Below are 21,957 nucleotides of genomic sequence, written 5' to 3'. Positions count from 1 at the left end.
CTTCTCCTCTTCTGTCCTCTCTTCATTTTTTTTCAAAGCCTCCTTTCTCAACTCATTTAACATTTCTCTTTCCTTTTCACCGAGATCTCTTCTCAACCAAATCTTCCTTGTTGTTTCCTGCTGGGCTAGCCTCCATGACTTCTCCACCAATTCATCTACATCCTTTTGTGACTTAAGTTTGATTCTTATTGGCCTCATACCTTCTCTTGTGAACTTTCCAATTCTATGGAAGTCCTCTATTTCTTGTACTAGGTCTTTTCCTCCTCCTGCACCACATTAATGATATTATTTATCACCTTTTTATGTTTTCTCTCTCTCCATTTTACTCGGTGTCTTATCCTCCTCCACACCAAATATCACCACACATCTCTTTTTGTCTACAGTTTCCCTCACCAATGTCTCATTTGACTTAATAACCTTCACCACTTTCTCAGCAATCTTCTCTTCTATGATCTGTTGATCTATAATTTCAGCAAGGCCCAAAGTTTTCTCCCAGACTCTTTGATTTCCTTTTCCAGACTTGCAACTTTGTAATTTACCTCCTTTCTTTCCACTTCCTGACTTTTTCCATTCAGCCTGCTTCTCCATCACTTTTCCTAGAGATTCTCCACATTTTCGCAATTCACTTTAATTAGCTTAACTTCCTCTTTCAGTGCTTCATTTTCCTTCTTCATATCGGCACAGTCTTTCTTTACATTGTCATAACTCGTTTCCAGGCCCCCATACTTTTCAAACAGTTTTTCAATTTTACCTTCCAACTCCAGAATTTTCTGTGTGTGTGTATGTGTATGTGTGTGTGTGTGTGTGTGTGTATGTGTGTGTGTGTGTGTGTGTGTGTGTGTGTGTGTGTGTGTGTGTGTGTGTTTCACTGTTTGATCTGCTGCAGTCTCTGACAGAGACAGCCAGACGTTATCACGGAACAAGCTCAGAGCTCATTATTTCCGATCTTCGGATAGGCCTGAGACCAGGCACACGCCACACACCGGGATAACAAGGTCACAACTCTCGATTTACATCCGTACCTACTCACTGCTAGGTGAACAGGGCTACACATGAAAGGAGACACACCCAAATATCTCCACCCGGCCGGGGAATCGAACCCGGTCCTCTGGCTTGTGAAGCCAGCGCTCTAACCACTAAGCTACCGTGTGTGTGTGTGTGTGTGTGTGTGTGTGTGTGTGTGTGTGTGTGTGTTTTCACGAATGTTACAAGGCATGTAACTTATCTTTCGAGAGGAGAGGGGAGGGAGGAAGGAGATGGGAGGAGGAAAGGGAGAGAGAGAGAGAGAGAGAGAGAGAGAGAGAGAGAGAGAGAGAGAGAGAGAGAGAGAGAGAGAGAGAGAGAGAGAGAGAGATGGGAACAGTCTATGCCATTGGGTAACTTTAGACACAAGGCGGGACGCATGTAGCTTATCTTTAGTGATTGGTGGAGACAAGGATGGTGGGAGGAGCACTAGGATTTCAAGGACAGCATACGGCGTGTGTAGTTGGTATCCAACACACTATACGGCACAACTGAACTGAAGAAAGCTCAGAAAAGAAATATGACGTCTACGTAGGCGTCACCGTATATGCTACTGGGGCTTCATGACGCCTACATAGGCGTCACCATATTGAAGGGGTTAACCTTAATACAGAAATAAGTTTTATTATAATTTAATGAGAATGCTGCCAATTGTTATAATTCTTAATTCATCATTACATTTGTTTAATATATATATATATATATATATATATATATATATATATATATATATATATATATATATATATATATATATATATATACAGTAATACCTCGAGATACGATTGCCCCAACATACCATACATTTTTTTTGGTATATGACAAAAAATTTCATATAATTTACGCCTTGAAATATGAAGATATTTTTAAGATACAAATAGCCATCGGTAGGTGGTGCAGCGATCGCTCGGCTACCTGCATCCACCCAAACATTCAGCCCGCGTTGTGCATCGTTGTTCATCCTTTGTGCATGTATGTGTCTGTGCTCCTCGGCAGTGTGTATTTTTTCTTAAGTTTTGTGAACTCAAGACCATGGGCCCCAAAAGTAAAAGCTTGGCGAGAAATACACAATATGGCCTGTATTCACATACTGATTACACTACACTTAGAAATTCAATAAACAAGTGAGTACAAATGGTGTTCTGCCCACAAGCAACTTTTCCTCTTTGCAATGCAAAAACCAGAAGTCTCTAGATGTCATGGTTACCAAAATATCACAGGTTGAATGAGGTGGTATCATCGGTTTACGTGGCCTTGTGTCCCATCGGGTTCAGCGGCCTTGGATAGAGCAATAGAAAACGGGGCCCTTGTATCCTCTCTCTCTCTCTTTTCGCCTGTTTTGATACCACTCTCATTCAAAAGTTGTCTCCCTGTAACATGGCGAGAGACCTGAAGTATAGAAGTAAGGCGCGCGGGAGAGGTGGCAGAATCAGACACAGTGAAATCACTGTCGCTCCCATCATTCATCATTGGTGACACAGCCACACCTCTCCGCCACTCACAGTACTGACTTTAACTTAACCACTCTTGGAGCCTGTTTGTTATCTCTTCCCCTCCCCCCTTTTTATTTAACTGCATTAAATATTACTTACATGCATTACTAATTAGTTGAATAAATGGAATATTAAAGGGTCTATTGTAAGCACAAATATATTCATAATAATCATGGCAAACATTTAAACCTACTACCAGCAGCAAACCATCCAGCAACTGATAAAGGGCACAGATGGGCCTGGCAAGCCCACATCAGAGAATGGTGAAAGTCATATAACTTCAAACACACCTTAGATAACATCAAGTCATCTTGGGACGAAGTGAAGATGTCTACCATGAACTTGGCATGGAATAAAGTATGGCCAGAATGTGTGCATGACTTCCCAGGCTTCGCTGAAGACGACATCGGTGTGATCAGAAATGACGTAGTAAATCTGTGCCATAGGGCTGGCTTTGATGAAGTTGATGATGATGATGTTCAAGATCTTTTGGAAAGCCATGCTGAACCTCTCTCAAATTATGAACTTATAGAGCTAGACAAGGCATCACAGGCGGCAGATAAAGAGGGAGAAGAGGAAGAAGAACCTGTGCGTGGCCTGGACATCAAAACTCTTAGAAAATGTCTCAGTGGTATCGAAAAAGCTCTGAAAACCCTGAAGGAACGTGACCCAAATTCTGCCAGGAGAGCAAAGTGGCTCATGACATAGAGAAAAGTGTCAAGATTTATCAAGAAATCTATGATGAAAAAACAAGGAAAACCAAACAGTCCTTCATCTTCTCGTTCTTCAAGCCAGTCAGACATGCCGTCCCTGTCACACCTGCCGACCCTGCTACAGCTGGCCCTTCCACATCCGCTGCCGATGGTTCTACAGCTGGCCCTTCCTCCATATCCTTTCTTCAAACCAGTGAAACGTGCTGACCCTGCTACAGCTGGCCCTTCCACATCTGCTTCCGACAGTGCAGACGACGCCTTATCCTCATCTGCCCACTCAGCAGATGATGAGTAAAGGCTGAAATCCCTACTATCCCTTAGCCTCGGGAAGGACATCATCTGATAGAATACATGGCGAATGAAAGGTAAATAATAACATTTTCTGTTTATTTCTTTTGTGCAGTACTTTACATTCTTTTATATAACTATTTTCATGTATTTTTATTTCTATAGGGGTGACTTTTGACGTACTGGAACGCATTCCCTATTATTACATGTTATAATGGGTTCGGTATATGGTAATTTTGATTTGCAGTAAGGTTTTCAGGAACGCATATGTACAGTATAATATATACTGTATATATATATATATATATATATATATATATATATATATATATATATATATATATATATATATATACAGGCAACCCCGTTTAACGAAGGTTCACACAACGAAATTTCGCTATAAAGAAGGTTTCATTTTACTACCATCTGCTCGTTTAACGAACACCAAACTCGCTTTAACGAAGTTTTATCCAGGTAATTTTTTTCCAAATTTGAAAGCCCCACTGTATCATGCAAGCTGACAGGCTTTTGAATACATCAGGAGCTGCTGGTACTAAGGCCTGCCTCAGGAGAAATCCTGAGACACCTATAGAATAAAGATCAAGATCAAGCCTCTCGTGGACAACACAGGCTCTGCCGATACAAAGGCCTGACTCAGAAGAAATTGTCTCACCTGTAGCATCAAGATCAAGATCAAGATCACACGCACCACTCACTGCCCAGTCAAAACATAACAGCGTCACCAGCAGCTCATCTTCCTTAGTTCAACTTACCACCAAAACACCCTGCAATGTGGCCTAACGTTCCTAAGAAGACCAGGAAGTGTCTTACTCTCGAAGTGAAGCTGGGTATTATTCACAGACAAGAGAGAGGCCAGAAAACTAATAACATTGCTTCCCACCATGGCTTGACTCCATCTACTGTCTACTATTTTCAAGTCAAGATACTCTATTAAGAAGGCTAGTGAGACCTCATCTTTGTCGTGTCTGCAAGTTGCACGATCTTGTTGCGTCCCTAATCTTAAAGAATGCTTTGTGGGGTTCAAGGGAATGCCTCTGAGTTTTTTTATAAACTTTACTTAATTATATTATTTACAAACATTTACACTTTACAACCCTTACGACAACAAATAAAACCTCCCAGCTGCTGGAACCAGGGGAGTCCTAAATATGGCCCTCGCCTACGCTCGTGACACCAGGTTGACCCCTCAGCCAGCCATATCATCCAGGTCCCAGGAGGCTGATGCTTTTATCAGCATCTGTAGATTATCTTTCATTGTGTAGAGACAAGGTACCCATCCTTAACTGCTGAGAAGGTATGTATTAGCAATATTCATATAAGTTCATAGTTTAGACAGCCTTTGTGGAGAAACAAAATGTAACATTCAATTTGACCAGTAAGAGAAATCAACCATGAATCATATTTTTCCATATATTCGCATTATAAGCCAGCAGTTTCTTTTCAAATTATTCTCAATATTCATATATGCAGTCAGAACACTTATAACTATAAGGAAAGAATGAAGGGAGATCATCCTGCCCACATCATAAAAGGTGTCGGCTGGAATTTCTCTAAAGTAGTAAGTAGTAGCCAAGTTAGTAATGCAGTCACTCCTACTTATCAGCCTTGAGTCAACTCCTCTATCTTTAGTCTCTTGGGAAAATAAACATATCAATCTGTTCTCAACTAAGATATAAAAGGGAACAACAATACACTTTTAGAAACATGTACACTATCATTGTTTTCATCACATCATAACATAACCCTGAACTACTGCAATGGATTTATTGACCAACATCAATCTTTCTCGTGTAAGAAATGACTTCTTATTATATTTTGACACAACTTCATCTCATGTTCTTAAGGAGCAAATTCTGATCTTTAAATACACGACAATGATTGTTAATAAGTTAAGCACAGCAATCTCTAATTTCAAGATAACATGAACCCATTTTGTTTTGTTTTCTCTCTATCTTGCTTTATCAAATACCACACTATAACAGTTAAACACCAATTAATTCTGAGTTTGTGTTGAGTGCAATGTTCCTTTTCTTCGACAAATCAACATTTTTTTTTCTGATAATTACACACTTTTAACAGTACTACTACTGGACGAAAATATCTATACCGTGACGTTTTTAGCTTTTAACACGAGCTCATACAATCTTACAAAGGCACAAATTTTCCATTCAATATCCACATGAATTTAGGTGTCATAGTCAGTCATCAAGGAACTAATCGCTGTAAGGTACAGCTCAAATTTTGCTCATGACTCATTATCGCATCTTGCTCACAATATAATGACATGAAATATGTTTCTTTTCTCACCTTACTCAGCATCAGGCATTTCAGTGAATTCTCTTTTGTATAGTTATCCTTAATAATTATAAGCAATTACTCTTTCTTGTTTCACCTCATAAACTTTCTGTCTCTCATTTATCTGTGCCTCTAAATATCTGTATTTAATCTGTAAGCAGTGTTTCCTATCCCTTGGGCCAACATACCTTATCTCCCTTATACGTCGCTGACTGATTGCTGTGTGTCCCTCCTTAACTATCAGGCACTACAATATCTATCATACACTTTCACTGATTTCACTCTCTTATTAAATTTGCTACCTTAATTCCTCCTCTTATACAATATCATAACAAAATCTTCAAAGATAAACAGAAATACATTTTTTTTAACCATTATACTGCTACCACATTTTCATAATAAGTGTGTCTTGTATTCATGTATCGCGTTTCTCTGTTACATTTCAGCTCTACAACAACAAAAAATTTCGGTTTCAAATATACACACTCTAAACTCTTCAGTTTTCCCTCTTCAGACCTTACTGAGATGTTTCTGATATCCCTGCCATCCCTCCTTACAAATCACCATATTCTCACCTGACCAATTTGACCTTCACCCCCTTGACACTTCAAAATTTTACATCTTGTGTTCTCATCAACCCTACATAACATTTTTCACATAACATTCCTCAACATTTTTTTCCAGCTTAATAACGATATCATTTAATAAACACATATCGCACGATAACTCAACATTTATCTATCTAATCAACTTCCAGTGACATATAATACATTTCCCCTTTTTTATCACATAACATTCCTCAAAATTTTTTCCAGTTTAATAACGATATAATTTAGCAAACACATATCGCACGATATCTCAACATTTTTTATCTAATCAACTTCCAGTGACATACAATAAATTTCCCTTTTATTTATACTTGCAATAAATTTTCTTTTGTATCTTTGTGACTTTGATATTTTCTGTATTGTTCTTTTTATTCCTTTTTATTTGCTATATTTATCATTGAATTGTTTTATTTTTTATTTGTGTTTGTGGGCCCACTTCTTCATAATTATAATCCTTGTGTTGTATACACTCAAAACTCTTCCACACCTGGGTACTTGTCGAAAAGAACATCTGAGGCGTCCCCCATCGTTCTGAATCGGCTCATCCCCAGATAGGAATTACAAATTTATCCTCCGCATTTTCCTCTCTCCTTCTTAAACAATATTAACAACACCTAGACAGAGTAACTTGTACACTGCCATGCCCCTAGGTCAGCAGGAAGTGTGCAAGTTAGCTAGGCAAGCGCGTATACAAGGATCATTCACCATTATCTGACACGTCAGTTCCCGGGAATTAAATAATGCACATTTACATTTATCTCGCAACATCTTACCTCATCAAATTCAATTTGAGCATGCTCGACATAAACTAATCAATTCAGAAGTCACACCTGTATGTTTTACACCTTTTACATCTCTTATTTCATGGTTACTCCATTTTGATTTTCTTTCTCACCTTTCCAATATTTTACCTTCTTTATCTTCATTATTTTTCTTTTAACCATCTCAAGTTGTTTCTATACGGCTCAATTATACATTACCCATTTTTCTTCTACCGCACAATAATTTCCCTTCCTTTCATGATATGATTTCACTCAACTGCAGCTGCTTTTTATCTCATTTTCTCCTAGTATGCATTTCATTTCCACCATAAAATTTCCACACTAATTTTTTACGGATATCCTTTTCATACTTAAATTTCAACATACTTCCACCATATCAATATATATTTCAACATACTCACCACTACCAAAATACTTATTTCTCTTTCTTCACTATTTCAATACCACTATCAACATCTGAGTTTCACCATATCTTCATGCATGGATCTGTATTCAATATACCCATAATAACCGATACTCGCTCAATATATTCACTATTTCCAATATACTCATTTCACAATTTCTTCACCCCCACCAATATATTCATTCACTATACTCAAAAATATTAATACTCTCATTTTGATATCTCTTCATGCAGCATTCAATATTTCAACATACAGTACTCATAATCATCACCATTTCAGCATGCCCAAATATATATTTCATATCAATATTTCACAATATTCAAGATTCATCTCCCTTCATTTCTGCATGCATCAATCTCTATTTCACATCAATATTTCACTATATTCAAGATTCATCTCCCGTCATGCTTCAACTTTGATGTCCTCACAATTACCAATATTCTCACTTTATCCTCATTTTTCATGCATGAAATACACACAGTTATCAAGATACTCATCTCACTAGTACTGCAGGCCTCAGTCTATATTCTCAACATTTTATATTCACAACATATATGCCTCACTATATCTCCAATATATATTCACTATACTCATTTTCCTCATGCTTCAAATATATATTCACTATATTCATTATCCTCAGCTTTAAATATATCCTCACTATACTCATTATCTTCATGCTTCACTCTAATTACTCAAAATATTCACCTTACCACATTTTCTGCATATATTCACTTCACTACATCCTCATGCTTCAATATACACTCACTATATTCATGTCACCATATTACTCTCAACATATTAATTTCACCATATATCCATGCCTCATTTTATATACTCAATATATTTACTTCACCAATATTCTCAATATTCCCTTTTCACTATATAACCATGCTGCAAATATATACCAACAATGTTCATGCCACCATATCATTCTCAATATAATAATTTCACCATATAGGCATGCTTCAATATACTCAATAGATCCAATTATTCTCAATATTTCTCTATATCATGCTGCAATATATACTCACTGTACTCATTATCCTCATATATACTCACTATTATGCATGCTTCAATATATTCAATATATTCAAATATTCTCAATATTTCACTATATCATGCTGTAATATATACTCACTGTACTCATTATCGTCATATATACTCACTATTATGCATGCCTCAATATACTCAATATATTCAAATACTTCCAATATTCCACTATACCATGCTGCAATATATACTCACTATATTCAATGTCATGTCACCACACCATTCTCATAATAAATTCACCACATCATATATGCATGCTTCAGTATACTCAATAGATTTACTTCCACAAATATCCTCAATATTTCCATCTCACTATTTTTCATGCTACACCATATATATATTCAAGATAATCATCTCACTATATACTCTCACATCATCATATTTTCATGCTTCCGACTTCTCAATTACTTGTTTCACCATTTTTTCATGCACTATCTTTATACCCACTATACTCACAATTTTCATTATAGCCATCTCACTGTTTCTTTTTCCATCATCCCTATTTTCCAATAATCACTTTTCATGCAGCATTCATCAATATATATTTTCACTACCCTTTTTCATGCACCAATCTATCTTTCTCTGATTTTCAAATAATCCTTTACACACCATATTTCATTATTCATGTTTATCTACGTAAGATAACCTCATTATAACACATTTCTCGCCTTTGAATATACTTCATTTCGATGTCAGCTTCAGCCATTAATATAAATTTTATCTAATTCGGGTATGTTAGATTTAGCCTGTGACCACTACAAGGATCTTCAAGGTTATCTAGTTTTGACAGCCATCGTTCTTATCAAGATACTCTTCCAAACCCGATAATTCTTCTCCAATAATTATTATGGCCAAGTTTATTGTAAGTATACGCGGGATGTGGGCCTGTTAAGCAGTACGTTCTTGTAATGCCTTGCTCTCAACTAATTTAAATATAGACACTTCTCGCTGTTAAATGCCCGTGCTTACGGCGATTTTAAAGAACTCTTTCACCTCAACTTGTTAAAACCTATTCCTCCGCTTACATTACCCTTTAACATTCTCTGTCACATACAAACTTTCTTTACAATAAAAATGATCAACATTTCAATACGAGTATAATCAACATGTTTATTATCTTTTGTAAAATATAATAATTTCATTAACATTTGTCTACCTATTGCTTTTGTGGACTTCAGAAAGGCCTTTGATCTTGTTGATCAAACTGTTGTGATAAATAAAGCCATCACTCTGGGTCTCTCTCCCTACCTGATAGCGTGGCTGTCAGACTTCCTCACGGGAAGGCGTCAGGCCGTTCGTTATCAGGGCTCTGTCTCCTCTTTCCAACAGCTCACATGCGGGGTCCCTCAGGGGACCAAGATGGGTCCACTGTGCTTTCTCATCCTCATCAACGATGCTCTCGTCCACACCCCCCACCGCTGGAAGTATGTGGATGACTGCACCGTATGCGTCCGTCAACAACACCAACCCAGACTTCTCAGCACTTCAGTCCACTCTTAACCAACTACAGACGTGGACGGAGGACAACAAAATGACCATCAACCACACCAAGACCGTGGTGATGCACATCTGTACCTCCATAGCAGCAGTCCTCCCTCCCCAGCTATCTGTGGGCCCTCACTATCTCCAGGTGGTCTGCAGCACCAAGCTTCTAGGTGTCTTGGTGGATGATCAATTATCATGGAAGCAGCATGTTTCCAACATCATCAGGTCAGCCTCATACAAAATCTATTTACTGCGCCGACTCAGGCCCTGGGAGCACCGGCAGATGAGCTGAGGGGAGTGTACCTCACCTTTATACTCCCTAAGCTCATGTACGCCGCCCCAGCGTGGTCCTCCTCCCTGAACCTCACACGACAACAGCTGGAGAGGGTTCAGAGGAGGGCGTTCAGGGCCATCCTTGGGCCTGCCTACAGGTCCTACAAGGACGCCCTGACCTGCCTGAGTCTGCCGAGGCTGGCCACAAGACACCAGGAAGCCTTGGAAAAATTTGGGAAGGACTGCTGCGTCATCCACGCCTCCGCCACCTGCTACCCCCGACGTGCCTCCCCTGCTCGCGCCACCTGACACCAGAATCGCGTGGCGCCTTAAGAGCACCGCGCACTGATCGGTACCGACTTAGCGGTGCCCACTATTGTCGAGCCTTAAATAAATAAGTAAATTAATAAGTGAATTCTAGGTTAAGTTAGACCCATAGTTAGGTTAAGCATTTCAGTTCATTGATTTTAATGTCCCCCCCCACCCCTGTACATTTTCAGTGTAATTTTACAATGCCGTATATTATTATTATTATTATTACCTTTCTATACTCATTTTGTTATTCATATGGTTAAGTTCTTCATTTACATACTCAATCACTCTGCAATTTTCTGTATTACTTATTAACATAATAGAGACTGTAGTGGTCACATAGCTACCTTTCCATCAACTCATATCAGTCACAGAGATAATCTCGTGAGTCAGGGTCCAATCAATATTCCTTCAGTCACATGGTCTGGCACTGTTCCAACAGTGTTACCTGACTCTCGCCTTCCCTGTACTTTATCTTAACTTTCCCCTTTATATCCCTATGTTTCATAATACATGGCTGATCATTTTCTTGGTGCATGAATAAAAATTTTCTTCTGTTCTCACCTCCAGGATTTCCTTCTACCTCTGGTCATCTTATCAACTGAGTTTATCTATGGCTTATCAAGGCCTAACATCACTCCTACGCTTCCGCGTCTCTCCCAGGTTCCCACACAACATTTATTAACCCATACAATTCCCATATTTCTTCCTTCAATTTACTCACCAACATTGCCGATATCACCTCCTCTGTACATACCAACACGTTAAAAGTTCAAATAATATACAATTCTTTCTCCATTAAAGTAGTTACCTCCGCTGTTGTATGATCTTTACTCAGGGTGACTCACACTTGCTTCATCCTCCCAAAATTTCAATATTCCTTCCATTTGCTCATTTTACATCACAACTACTTCATATATTTTTCCTTTTTCTCTCTATAAATATGATATTCATGTTTACCGATATTTCTGCTTCATGAAAACCTCTCCTTACAATTTTCTACTACCTAACTTTCTGGCACCTGTGTTCTTTACTCTGATTCAATCTAATTTATCCTACCGTCTACAAGCTGACAACATTCTTATCTTTAACCAGTTATGATGAAACATCTAAGAGTTGCTACTACACCTGTGTTTCATATTATGTTTCCCTGTGTGTTTCTACTTCCCCTTGCTTGTATGCCGCTGGTGAAACAAGAAAAGAAACTATAATTTTCTTATCACAATAACAATAAAATCAACACATTTCAAGGCGCTTTTTATTCAGAGCAAGATGTTTACGCAATCAAATAATGTAACTATGAATTTTATGGCAATACTATCTGTTACGACAACAACTTGCGAGCAACACAGACGCAGAACGAGTAACTTAAATGATCTTCAAAATATTCTGCTGTGACAAGATTTCTCACGACCATTTCAGTATACCATCAAAATTTTGCGGATGACTCAAAAATACGAAATTACACATCCATTGCAACAATTCAGTACACTCATATAACATATGCCACACAATAATTTTCACGATTTTAATCTCTGCAAATGAATCCAGAAAACATCTAATTTATCAAGTTATGCAATATTTATCTTTGCAACATTATCAATTGCAAAGATATCCCACTGGTGCCACCAGTTGTCGTGTCTGCAAGCTGCACGATCTTGTTACGTCCCTAATCTTAAAAAATGCTTTGTGGGGTTCAAGGGAACGCCTCTGAGTTTTTTTTATAAACTTTACTTAATTATATTATTTACAAACATTTACACTTTACGACCCTTACGACAACAAATAAAACCACGAAAACCATGAAATTTGAATCACTCTCTTCACACAAGGTCCACCTTCAAACGCCTCAATTTCTGCCACATTATATCTTGAACTCAAATTCATTACACACACAATAACTTCATTGATAACAACATTTCTCTCTTCACTTAAACTTCTTCTAATGTTCCAGATTTCTTCACAATATTCCCCTTATCCAACTCAAATCACGCAATTTAAATTCAAAGATAAGATACATCCTAACACACCCTACAATTTACCTTCCAATAAAAACAACACCCTACACAACCTCCACATAACCATTTTTACTTTATCAAAATATGACACCAACATTTTCTGTGACTGCATTACAACTGTCTGGCTACACTTACTGGTCTTGAGATAAGCGGCGCGCCCATTTTGATCCTCTGGTCTGACAGCTCTCTCTCTCGCTGTCGTCTCTCGCCTTCTCCTTGGCGTTCTCGGGTTCTCTCTCCCGCTCTCTAGCTCTCTGACTCTCTGTCTCTTACACCTCTTAATATACACGCGTTACTTGACTTCTCGTCCATATCATTTTACTTCCGGCGACCTTTGATTACTACCAGATATGGGGAGAAGGTTCCAGAAGCTGCTTCTTGTAATCTACTGCTCGTCTCCGGCTGTGTTTGTCTTGTCATGACTCACCGCCTCTTGTTGTTCTCCTCGGTGGTCACGGGACTTCTTATCTATCAAATTAGTGATAGCATCTTATAATCTTGGTACCTGCTTTCGTGTCTCTCATGTTTCTTCATTTATTATTCTCCTTCTCACTTCCATCTTCATCTCTTCATTCTTGCTATCTTCTTTCTTACGTATTTCATTTCTTCTCGATTTCTATGTCACAACATCTTCCTTGCAAGCTAAAAGAACCACCAGAACTCGTGACTCTACAATGGATAAAATGGAAAGCCTTGTGGAAATGTGGTACGTAAGTTTTATATGCAGTACCATGATGCGCACTTTGTTTACATTCCACAGGTTGCCGGTTAGTGTATTTCCTGTTTCACTCCCTCCCTTCATAAAGTTAAGATCATCAACATTATAAAGTTAAGTACATACATACATTAGTGTACATTATAATGACTTAAATTAAACTACCCAAATGTTTAACTTCATAATTTTTACTTTCATTAAACCTTTTACTGTACTATGATGCACTCTCACTTTGCTTACTCTCAATAGAAGTTCAAATCAGGGGTTATACTTGTTATAATTGGTTCGCTTAATGAAGTTTCACTTAACGAAGTGTTTTTAGGAACGTAACCCCTTCGTTAAACAGGGGTTGCCTGTGTGTATATATATATATATATATATATATATATATATATATATATATATATATATATATATATATATATACAGTGAGATCCCGAGTTACGTCAGAGTTACGTTCCTGAAACATGACGTAAGTCGATTTTGTACGTAACTCGAGTTTTCGTACTTTCAAAGCATATTATCGAGTTTTCAACCAATAATTTTTTATGGTTATTCAGGTAAGTAAAAGGTTATATTGTTATATTGGTATATTATTTACAACTATGTAGGAATATATTGATTAGGGCTGCGAACACGAAGGACTGAAGGTTGCCGAGAGGGGCGGCCTGAGGCCGCCAGGAGGGTGGGCAGGTCGAATGTTGTGACGCCCAGGGCGGACAGCTGGGAGCTTTGTGGAGTGCGGTAGGAGTAGAAGCGTTATATAAGTAAAAGGGTATATTGTTATATTATTTACAAGTATGTAGGAATATGAAACACAAGCTTGTTTTTGTTGTTGATTAGGGCCGCGAACGCGAAGGACTGCATGCTGCCACAGGGGTGGACGCCTGAGGCCGCCAGGAGGGTGGGCAGGTCGAATGTAGTGATGCCCAGGGTGGACAGCTGGGAGTGTAATGCAGTGCGGTGGGAGTAGAAGCGTGGGCAGCGGGGCAGGAAATGCAATAGGAAAGGGCAATAGGGATCAACAGACAAGCGCAGACGGTGCAAGTGAGCTGCGAGTGTCGTGTGGCCCAAGCGAAGGCTCCGGAGTTGTTATTGTTGTGATAGGTGCGTGTGCCCTCAAGGTCGTCAACCTCTCCGTTGTCATGGTAACGGGCTTCCCATTTTCTTCTTCACTCTCTTACACACAGCTGCTACCTCCCTTCTCATGTCTTTTAATTAAGTCCACTTTTCCTTGTAGCGTAATGGTTTTCCTTTTCTTAGCATCACTGCTATCACTCAGGAGTTTTCTTATTGGTGCCATTGAGCAAGATACTAAGATAGTCAGCAAACGCAGATGTAGGAACACTCTTGCCAGGGGCGACGGTGTGGTGGAACTGAGGTACGTAGAGTGTTATTGTATTCAAGCATGAGGTGGGCGGTGTGGTGGATAACCACTAGTGACGCCTGGCGGCCAACAATAACAATAAACCCCGCGCTTTACGATTTATAATTTTTCAATTTTTAAAATCTTAAATTGCTTTATAGTGGACTGACGTAAGTTCGAGTTTGACGTAACTCGAGACCGACGTAACCCGGGACCTTACAATATATATATATATATATATATATATTAAATTAAAACAAATGTGATGATGAATTATGAATGACGAAAATTGGAAGCACTCTCATAAAGTATAACCAAACTTATTTCTGTGTTAAGGTTAGTATCATTCTGAGAGTAATTTTCTCCTTATCTAGAAATTTGTTGAAATTTAAGGCACCTAACCTAACCTTAATTCATTCAACATTTAATTTGTTAGCCAGATTTTTTGCCATGTGGGTAGGCGATCTTGGTACGTTGAAATCTAAGGCACCTAACCTAAAGTCCCACCAGGTTGAGTCATAGCCTGACTCATGCCCTACACAGTACATGGCCAGGAGTCAGAAATATGTCCTTACAGGCATAAATTGACAAGGATTAGAATCAGAAACTTCAAGAAAAGAAGACAAAAGAAACAAACAAATGTAGCATTGGGAGACAGCTGACCTTGAATACTCCCCTCCCCTCTCCCCTCCCTTTATGCATTTTATTTCCCCCTCCAAGACCCTCCCCTCACCTCCATCCTTACAGCCACACTTCTAAACCATCTCTCTATACAGGTAGTCCTCGATTTATATGGTAGATGCGTTCCAGAAGGGACCGTATATAGTAAAAATTGTACAAAGTAAGGAATGAATACCCAACTCCCTAGACTTTTTTTTTTTTTTTTTTAGTATAAAAAAGTGGACCTGAGCTTTGTACAGTACCTCCAGCCCCTTTCCATCAAGCAGCCACACGATCCTCATGAGCATGACTCCCAGCACATCCACTTCGTCCTTTGGTTGAACAGCCTCGCCCTCTAAGGCAAGGCTCAGGGGAATCCTCGCACCACTACCACTACCATCACCACCACCACCACTAGACTTTGAAGGGTCATGGTCAAGACGGCCCCTGATCACGACGGCCTGCCCCCGTGACGGCCCCATGTTTACCACGACCGCCCCACACTGCAGACCACGGCGGCCTCATTCTTTTTTAAGCTGAGTTATTGAGGTTCAACAGTAAAGTCTTTCATGAGGGATGAGGCCAACAGCCGCTGCCACAGATCGCAATGTGATGTGGGTTGCCACCATGAATCGAAGATACAGTTACCGTACTGGAAAAATTGAGTGCGACAAAATTATATTTTCTATACACTATATGGATTTGCCTATTGTTTTCTACATTCAAATGAAATTATGTATGCCCATTGAAGTCAGTAGAAAATGACAAATTGCTTGCCTTATACAAATATAAGCTGTTTTAAGAGTATCATCTGAAATTATAAATAGATGTTCAAATGATGTCATATATGCCATAAGACATTATGAGATTAATTTACTTAAATTTCAGACACATTAAAGTGCAAAAATACACCTATGTAAGCTTGTAAAACTTGTCCTAAAAGTATTTGTTTTCCAGCAAAAATTACAAAATCTGGCAATGTCTAGTGTCAAGATACTGACTGTAAATGGGCTTATTGTTCACCTCACTATGTAAATAAGGATGGTGGAAATCATTTAACATATATTCAGTATACACTGTCCTCACTTAATGATAATGAATCTAATATAATAAGGTTATAGTCTCACTTACCATCATATGGGTGCAACTTCCAACAGGATTGAAATGTACATCAACACCCTTCAAGAATCCAAGCTTTTCTTTTTCTTAGAAGGTGCCATTCATTTCCAATCTAAAACAGCAGTCTCATCTCAGAAAATGTTAATTTCAAGCAGTGAAATGTGCATCAACACTCATGAGAATCCAAAAATCTTTTAAGGTTTTCTTTTCTTCTTGGAAGATGCCTATATCTCTTGTCACTCATTTCCAATCTGAAATAGTAGTCCACATTTCAGAAAATACTAATCTCAAGTAGCAATTCATAAAGTTAATAAACACTCAGTGTAAACACATAATTTCACGATTTCTCAATGGATTGGCTCTGTTGTTGTTCATCATGATAAAACTTATCATCTACTTGCTAGGATCCTCACTATGTAAAAATAAATTATCATTTAGCACAATTGTTCAATACAAACTGTCCTCACTTACCTACTCATGGGTGCAAATCCCAACAGGATAGAAATATACATGAGAATCCTTTCTTCCTCAACGGTGCCTATTTCTCTTGCCACTCATTTCTAATCTGAAACAGCAGTCTTATTTCACAATATACTAATTTTAAGTGACAATTCAGTGTTAGAAAATATTCAGATTATAAACCAATTATTTCATGATTTTTCAATGGATTGGCTCTGTTGTTGTTCATCATGATGAAGCTTATTGCCAACTGACTAGGATCCTCTTTATGTAAAACAGAATGGTGGAGATCATTTAGAATAATATACATCAACAGCCATGAGAATCCAGGAAGCTTTTCCTTTCTTTGATGGTGCCTATTTCTCTTGTCATTCATTTCCAGTCTGAAACAGCAGACTGGTTTCAGAAGAACAAACTAATCTCAAGTAGTAATTCACAAAGTTAATAAATACTCAGATTGTAAACAGATAATTTCATGATTTCTCAATGGATTGGCTCTGTTGTTGCTCATCATGAAGAAACTTATTATATGCTTGCTAGGATCCTTAGTAATTGTCCACCTCACTATATAAAATGAGGACAGTGGTGATCGTTTAGCATAACTTCAAAAGACTGTCCTTACTTTATGACACTGCATCTAAATGTAATAAGATTATAGTTCTCACTTACCATCACATGGATACAACTCCCAACAGGATAGAAATGTGCATCAACACTCATGAGAATCCAAAAATCTTTTAAGGTTTTCTTTTTTTCTTGGAAGATGCCTATATCTCTTGTCACTCATTTCCAATCTGAAATAGTAGTCCACATTTCAGAAAATACTAATCTCAAGTAGCAATTCATAAAGTTAATAAACACTCAGTGTAAACACATAATTTCACGATTTCTCAATGGATTGGCTCTGTTGTTGTTCATCATGATAAAACTTATCATCTACTTGCTAGGATCCTCGATCCTCACTATGTAAAAATAAATTATCATTTAGCACAATTGTTCAATACAAACTGTCCTCACTTACCTACTCATGGGTGCAAATCCCAACAGGATAGAAATATACATGAGAATCCTTTCTTCCTCAACGGTGCCTATTTCTCTTGCCACTCATTTCTAATCTGAAACAGCAGTCTTATTTCAGAATATACTAATTTTAAGTGACAATTCAGTGTTAGAAAATATTCAGATTATAAACCAATTATTTCATGATTTTTCAATGGATTGGCTCTGTTGTTGTTCGTCATGATGAAGCTTATTGCCAACTGACTAGGATCCTCTTTATGTAAAACAGAATGGTGGAGATCATTTAGAATAATATACATCAACAGCCATGAGAATCCAGGAAGCTTTTCCTTTCTTTGATGGTGCCTATTTCTCTTGTCATTCATTTCCAGTCTGAAACAGCAGACTGGTTTCAGAAGAACAAACTAATCTCAAGTAGTAATTCACAAAGTTAATAAATACTCAGATTGTAAACAGATAATTTCATGATTTCTCAATGGATTGGCTCTGTTGTTGCTCATCATGAAAAACTTATTATATGCTTGCTAGGATCCTTAGTAATTGTCCACCTCACTATATAAAATGAGGACAGTGGTGATCGTTTAGCATAACTTCAAAAGACTGTCCTTACTTTATGACACTGCATCTAAATGTAATAAGATTATAGTTCTCACTTACCATCACATGGATACAACTCCCAACAGGATAGAAATGTGCATCAACACTCATGAGAATCCAAAAATCTTTTAAGGTTTTCTTTTTTTCTTGGAAGATGCCTATATCTCTTGTCACTCATTTCCAATCTGAAATAGTAGTCCACATTTCAGAAAATACTAATCTCAAGTAGCAATTCATAAAGTTAATAAACACTCAGTGTAAACACATAATTTCACGATTTCTCAATGGATTGGCTCTGTTGTTGTTCATCATGATAAAACTTATCATCTACTTGCTAGGATCCTCGATCCTCACTATGTAAAAATAAATTATCATTTAGCACAATTGTTCAATACAAACTGTCCTCACTTACCTACTCATGGGTGCAAATCCCAACAGGATAGAAATATACATGAGAATCCTTTCTTCCTCAATGGTGCCTATTTCTCTTGCCACTCATTTCTAATCTGAAACAGCAGTCTTATTTCAGAATATACTAATTTTAAGTGACAATTCAGTGTTAGAAAATATTCAGATTATAAACCAATTATTTCATGATTTTTCAATGGATTGGCTCTGTTGTTGTTCGTCATGATGAAGCTTATTGCCAACTGACTAGGATCCTCTTTATGTAAAACAGAATGGTGGAGATCATTTAGAATAATATACATCAACAGCCATGAGAATCCAGGAAGCTTTTCCTTTCTTTGATGGTGCCTATTTCTCTTGTCATTCATTTCCAGTCTGAAACAGCAGACTGGTTTCAGAAGAACAAACTAATCTCAAGTAGTAATTCACAAAGTTAATAAATACTCAGATTGTAAACAGATAATTTCATGATTTCTCAATGGATTGGCTCTGTTGTTGCTCATCATGAAAAAACTTATTATATGCTTGCTAGGATCCTTAGTAATTGTCCACCTCACTATATAAAATGAGGACAGTGGTGATCGTTTAGCATAACTTCAAAAGACTGTCCTTACTTTATGACACCGCATCTAAATGTAATAAGATTATAGTTCTCACTTACCATCACATGGATACAACTCCCAACAGGATAGAAATGTGCATCAACACTCATGAGAATCCAAAAATCTTTTAAGGTTTTCTTTTTTTCTTGGAAGATGCCTATATCTCTTGTCACTCATTTCCAATCTGAAATAGTAGTCCACATTTCAGAAAATACTAATCTCAAGTAGCAATTCATAAAGTTAATAAACACTCAGTGTAAACACATAATTTCACGATTTCTCAATGGATTGGCTCTGTTGTTGTTCATCATGATAAAACTTATCATCTACTTGCTAGGATCCTCACTTTGTAAAAATAAATTATCATTTAGCACAATTGTTCAATACAAACTGTCCTCACTTACCTACTCATGGGTGCAAATCCCAACAGGATAGAAATATACATGAGAATCCTTTCTTCCTCAACGGTGCCTATTTCTCTTGCCACTCATTTCTAATCTGAAACAGCAGTCTTATTTCAGAATATACTAATTTTAAGTGACAATTCAGTGTTAGAAAATATTCAGATTATAAACCAATTATTTCATGATTTTTCAATGGATTGGCTCTGTTGTTGTTCGTCATGATGAAGCTTATTGCCAACTGACTAGGATCCTCTTTATGTAAAACAGAATGGTAGAGATCATTTAGAATAACTGTTCCTTACTTACCATTCCATCCCAACAAGATAGAAATATACATCAACAGCCATGAGAATCCAGGAAGCTTTTCCTTTCTTTGAGGGTGCCTATTTCTCTTGTCATTCATTTCCAGTCTGAAACAGCAGACTGGTTTCAGAAGAACAAACTAATCTCAAGTAGTAATTCACAAAGTTAATAAATACTCAGATTGTAAACAGATAATTTCATGATTTCTCAATGGATTGGCTCTGTTGTTGCTCATCATGAAGAAACTTATTATATGCTCGCTAGGATCCTTAGTAATTGTCCACCTCACTATATAAAATGAGGACAGTGGTGATCGTTTAGCATAACTTCAAAAGACTGTCCTTACTTTATGACACTGCATCTAAATGTAATAAGATTATAGTTCTCACTTACCATCACATGGATACAACTCCCAACAGGATAGAAATGTGCATCAACACTCATGAGAATCCAAAAATCTTTTAAGGTTTTCTTTTTTTCTTGGAAGATGCCTATATCTCTTGTCACTCATTTCCAATCTGAAATAGTAGTCCACATTTCAGAAAATACTAATCTCAAGTAGCAATTCATAAAGTTAATAAACACTCAGTGTAAACACATAATTTCACGATTTCTCAATGGATTGGCTCTGTTGTTGTTCATCATGATAAAACTTATCATCTACTTGCTAGGATCCTCACTATGTAAAAATAAATTATCATTTAGCACAATTGTTCAATACAAACTGTCCTCACTTACCTACTCATGGGTGCAAATCCCAACAGGATAGAAATATACATGAGAATCCTTTCTTCCTCAACGGTGCCTATTTCTCTTGCCACTCATTTCTAATCTGAAACAGCAGTCTTATTTAAAAAAAATACTAATCTCAAGAAGTAATTTACAGTTAATAAATACTCGGATTGTAAACAGAATATTTCATGATTTCTCAATGGATTGGCTCTGTTGTTCATCATGATGAAGCTTATTATCTACATGCTAGGATACTCACAATGATAAATAAAATGGTGGAGATCATTAAGCATAACTGTTCAGTATAGACTGTCCTCACTTACCATCCCAAGAGTACAACTCCCACAGATAGGAATGTACATTAATGCCTATAAGAATCCAAGAATCATTTCCTTTCTTACTTGATGGTGTCTATATCTCTTGTCATTCATTTCCAATCTGAAACAGCAGTCTGATTTCAGAAAATACTAATCTCAAGGAGTAATTCAAAGTTAATAAATACAGGCAACCCCCGTTTAACGAAGGGGTTACGTTCCTAAAAACACTTCATTAAGCGAAACTTCGTTAAGCGAACCAATTATAACAAGTTTAACCCCTGATTTGAACTTCCATTGAGAGTAAGCAAAGCGAAAGTTCATCATAGTACAGTAACTTATGTACCACATTTCCACAAGGCTTTCCATTTTATCCATTGTAGAGTCACGAGTTCAGGTGGTTCTTTTAGCTTTCAAGGAAGCTACGATCTCACCAGCCTTTTTAATAGAGTCTGCTGACTTGAAAATAGTAGACAGTAGATGGAGTCAAGAT

General features: G+C 37.5%; 1 long non-coding RNA gene across 15 annotated transcripts; it reads right to left on the bottom strand.

The window, feature by feature from the left end:
• Nucleotides 1-4,506: 4,506 nt before the first annotated feature.
• LOC123515655 lies at nt 4,507-21,713 on the bottom strand. 15 transcript variants are annotated; one of them, XR_006677936.1, is made up of 14 exons: nt 21,474-21,711; nt 21,157-21,250; nt 20,812-20,936; nt 20,116-20,209; nt 19,771-19,895; nt 19,410-19,484; nt 19,114-19,207; nt 18,762-18,886; nt 18,106-18,476; nt 17,754-17,878; nt 17,097-17,467; nt 16,638-16,876; nt 15,770-16,158; nt 4,507-4,821 (listed from the first exon to the last, which is right to left on the bottom strand). It is a non-coding gene; the product is annotated as an uncharacterized LOC123515655 (long non-coding RNA). The 15 variants fall into 15 exon arrangements; XR_006677935.1 differs by lacking the exon at nt 4,507-4,821 and adding an exon at nt 20,422-20,525 and having other exon boundaries at nt 15,304-16,158; nt 21,474-21,713; XR_006677930.1 differs by lacking the exon at nt 4,507-4,821 and adding an exon at nt 20,451-20,525 and having other exon boundaries at nt 15,304-16,158; nt 21,474-21,713.
• Between the last annotated feature and the right edge of the window lie 244 nt (nt 21,714-21,957).

Source organism: Portunus trituberculatus, chromosome 39, assembly GCF_017591435.1.
Source record: "Portunus trituberculatus isolate SZX2019 chromosome 39, ASM1759143v1, whole genome shotgun sequence".
Lineage (NCBI taxonomy): Eukaryota > Metazoa > Arthropoda > Malacostraca > Decapoda > Portunidae > Portunus > Portunus trituberculatus.
The sequence above is the reverse complement of the archived record's forward strand: the minus strand, read 5'-3'. Positions and strand labels throughout refer to the sequence as shown.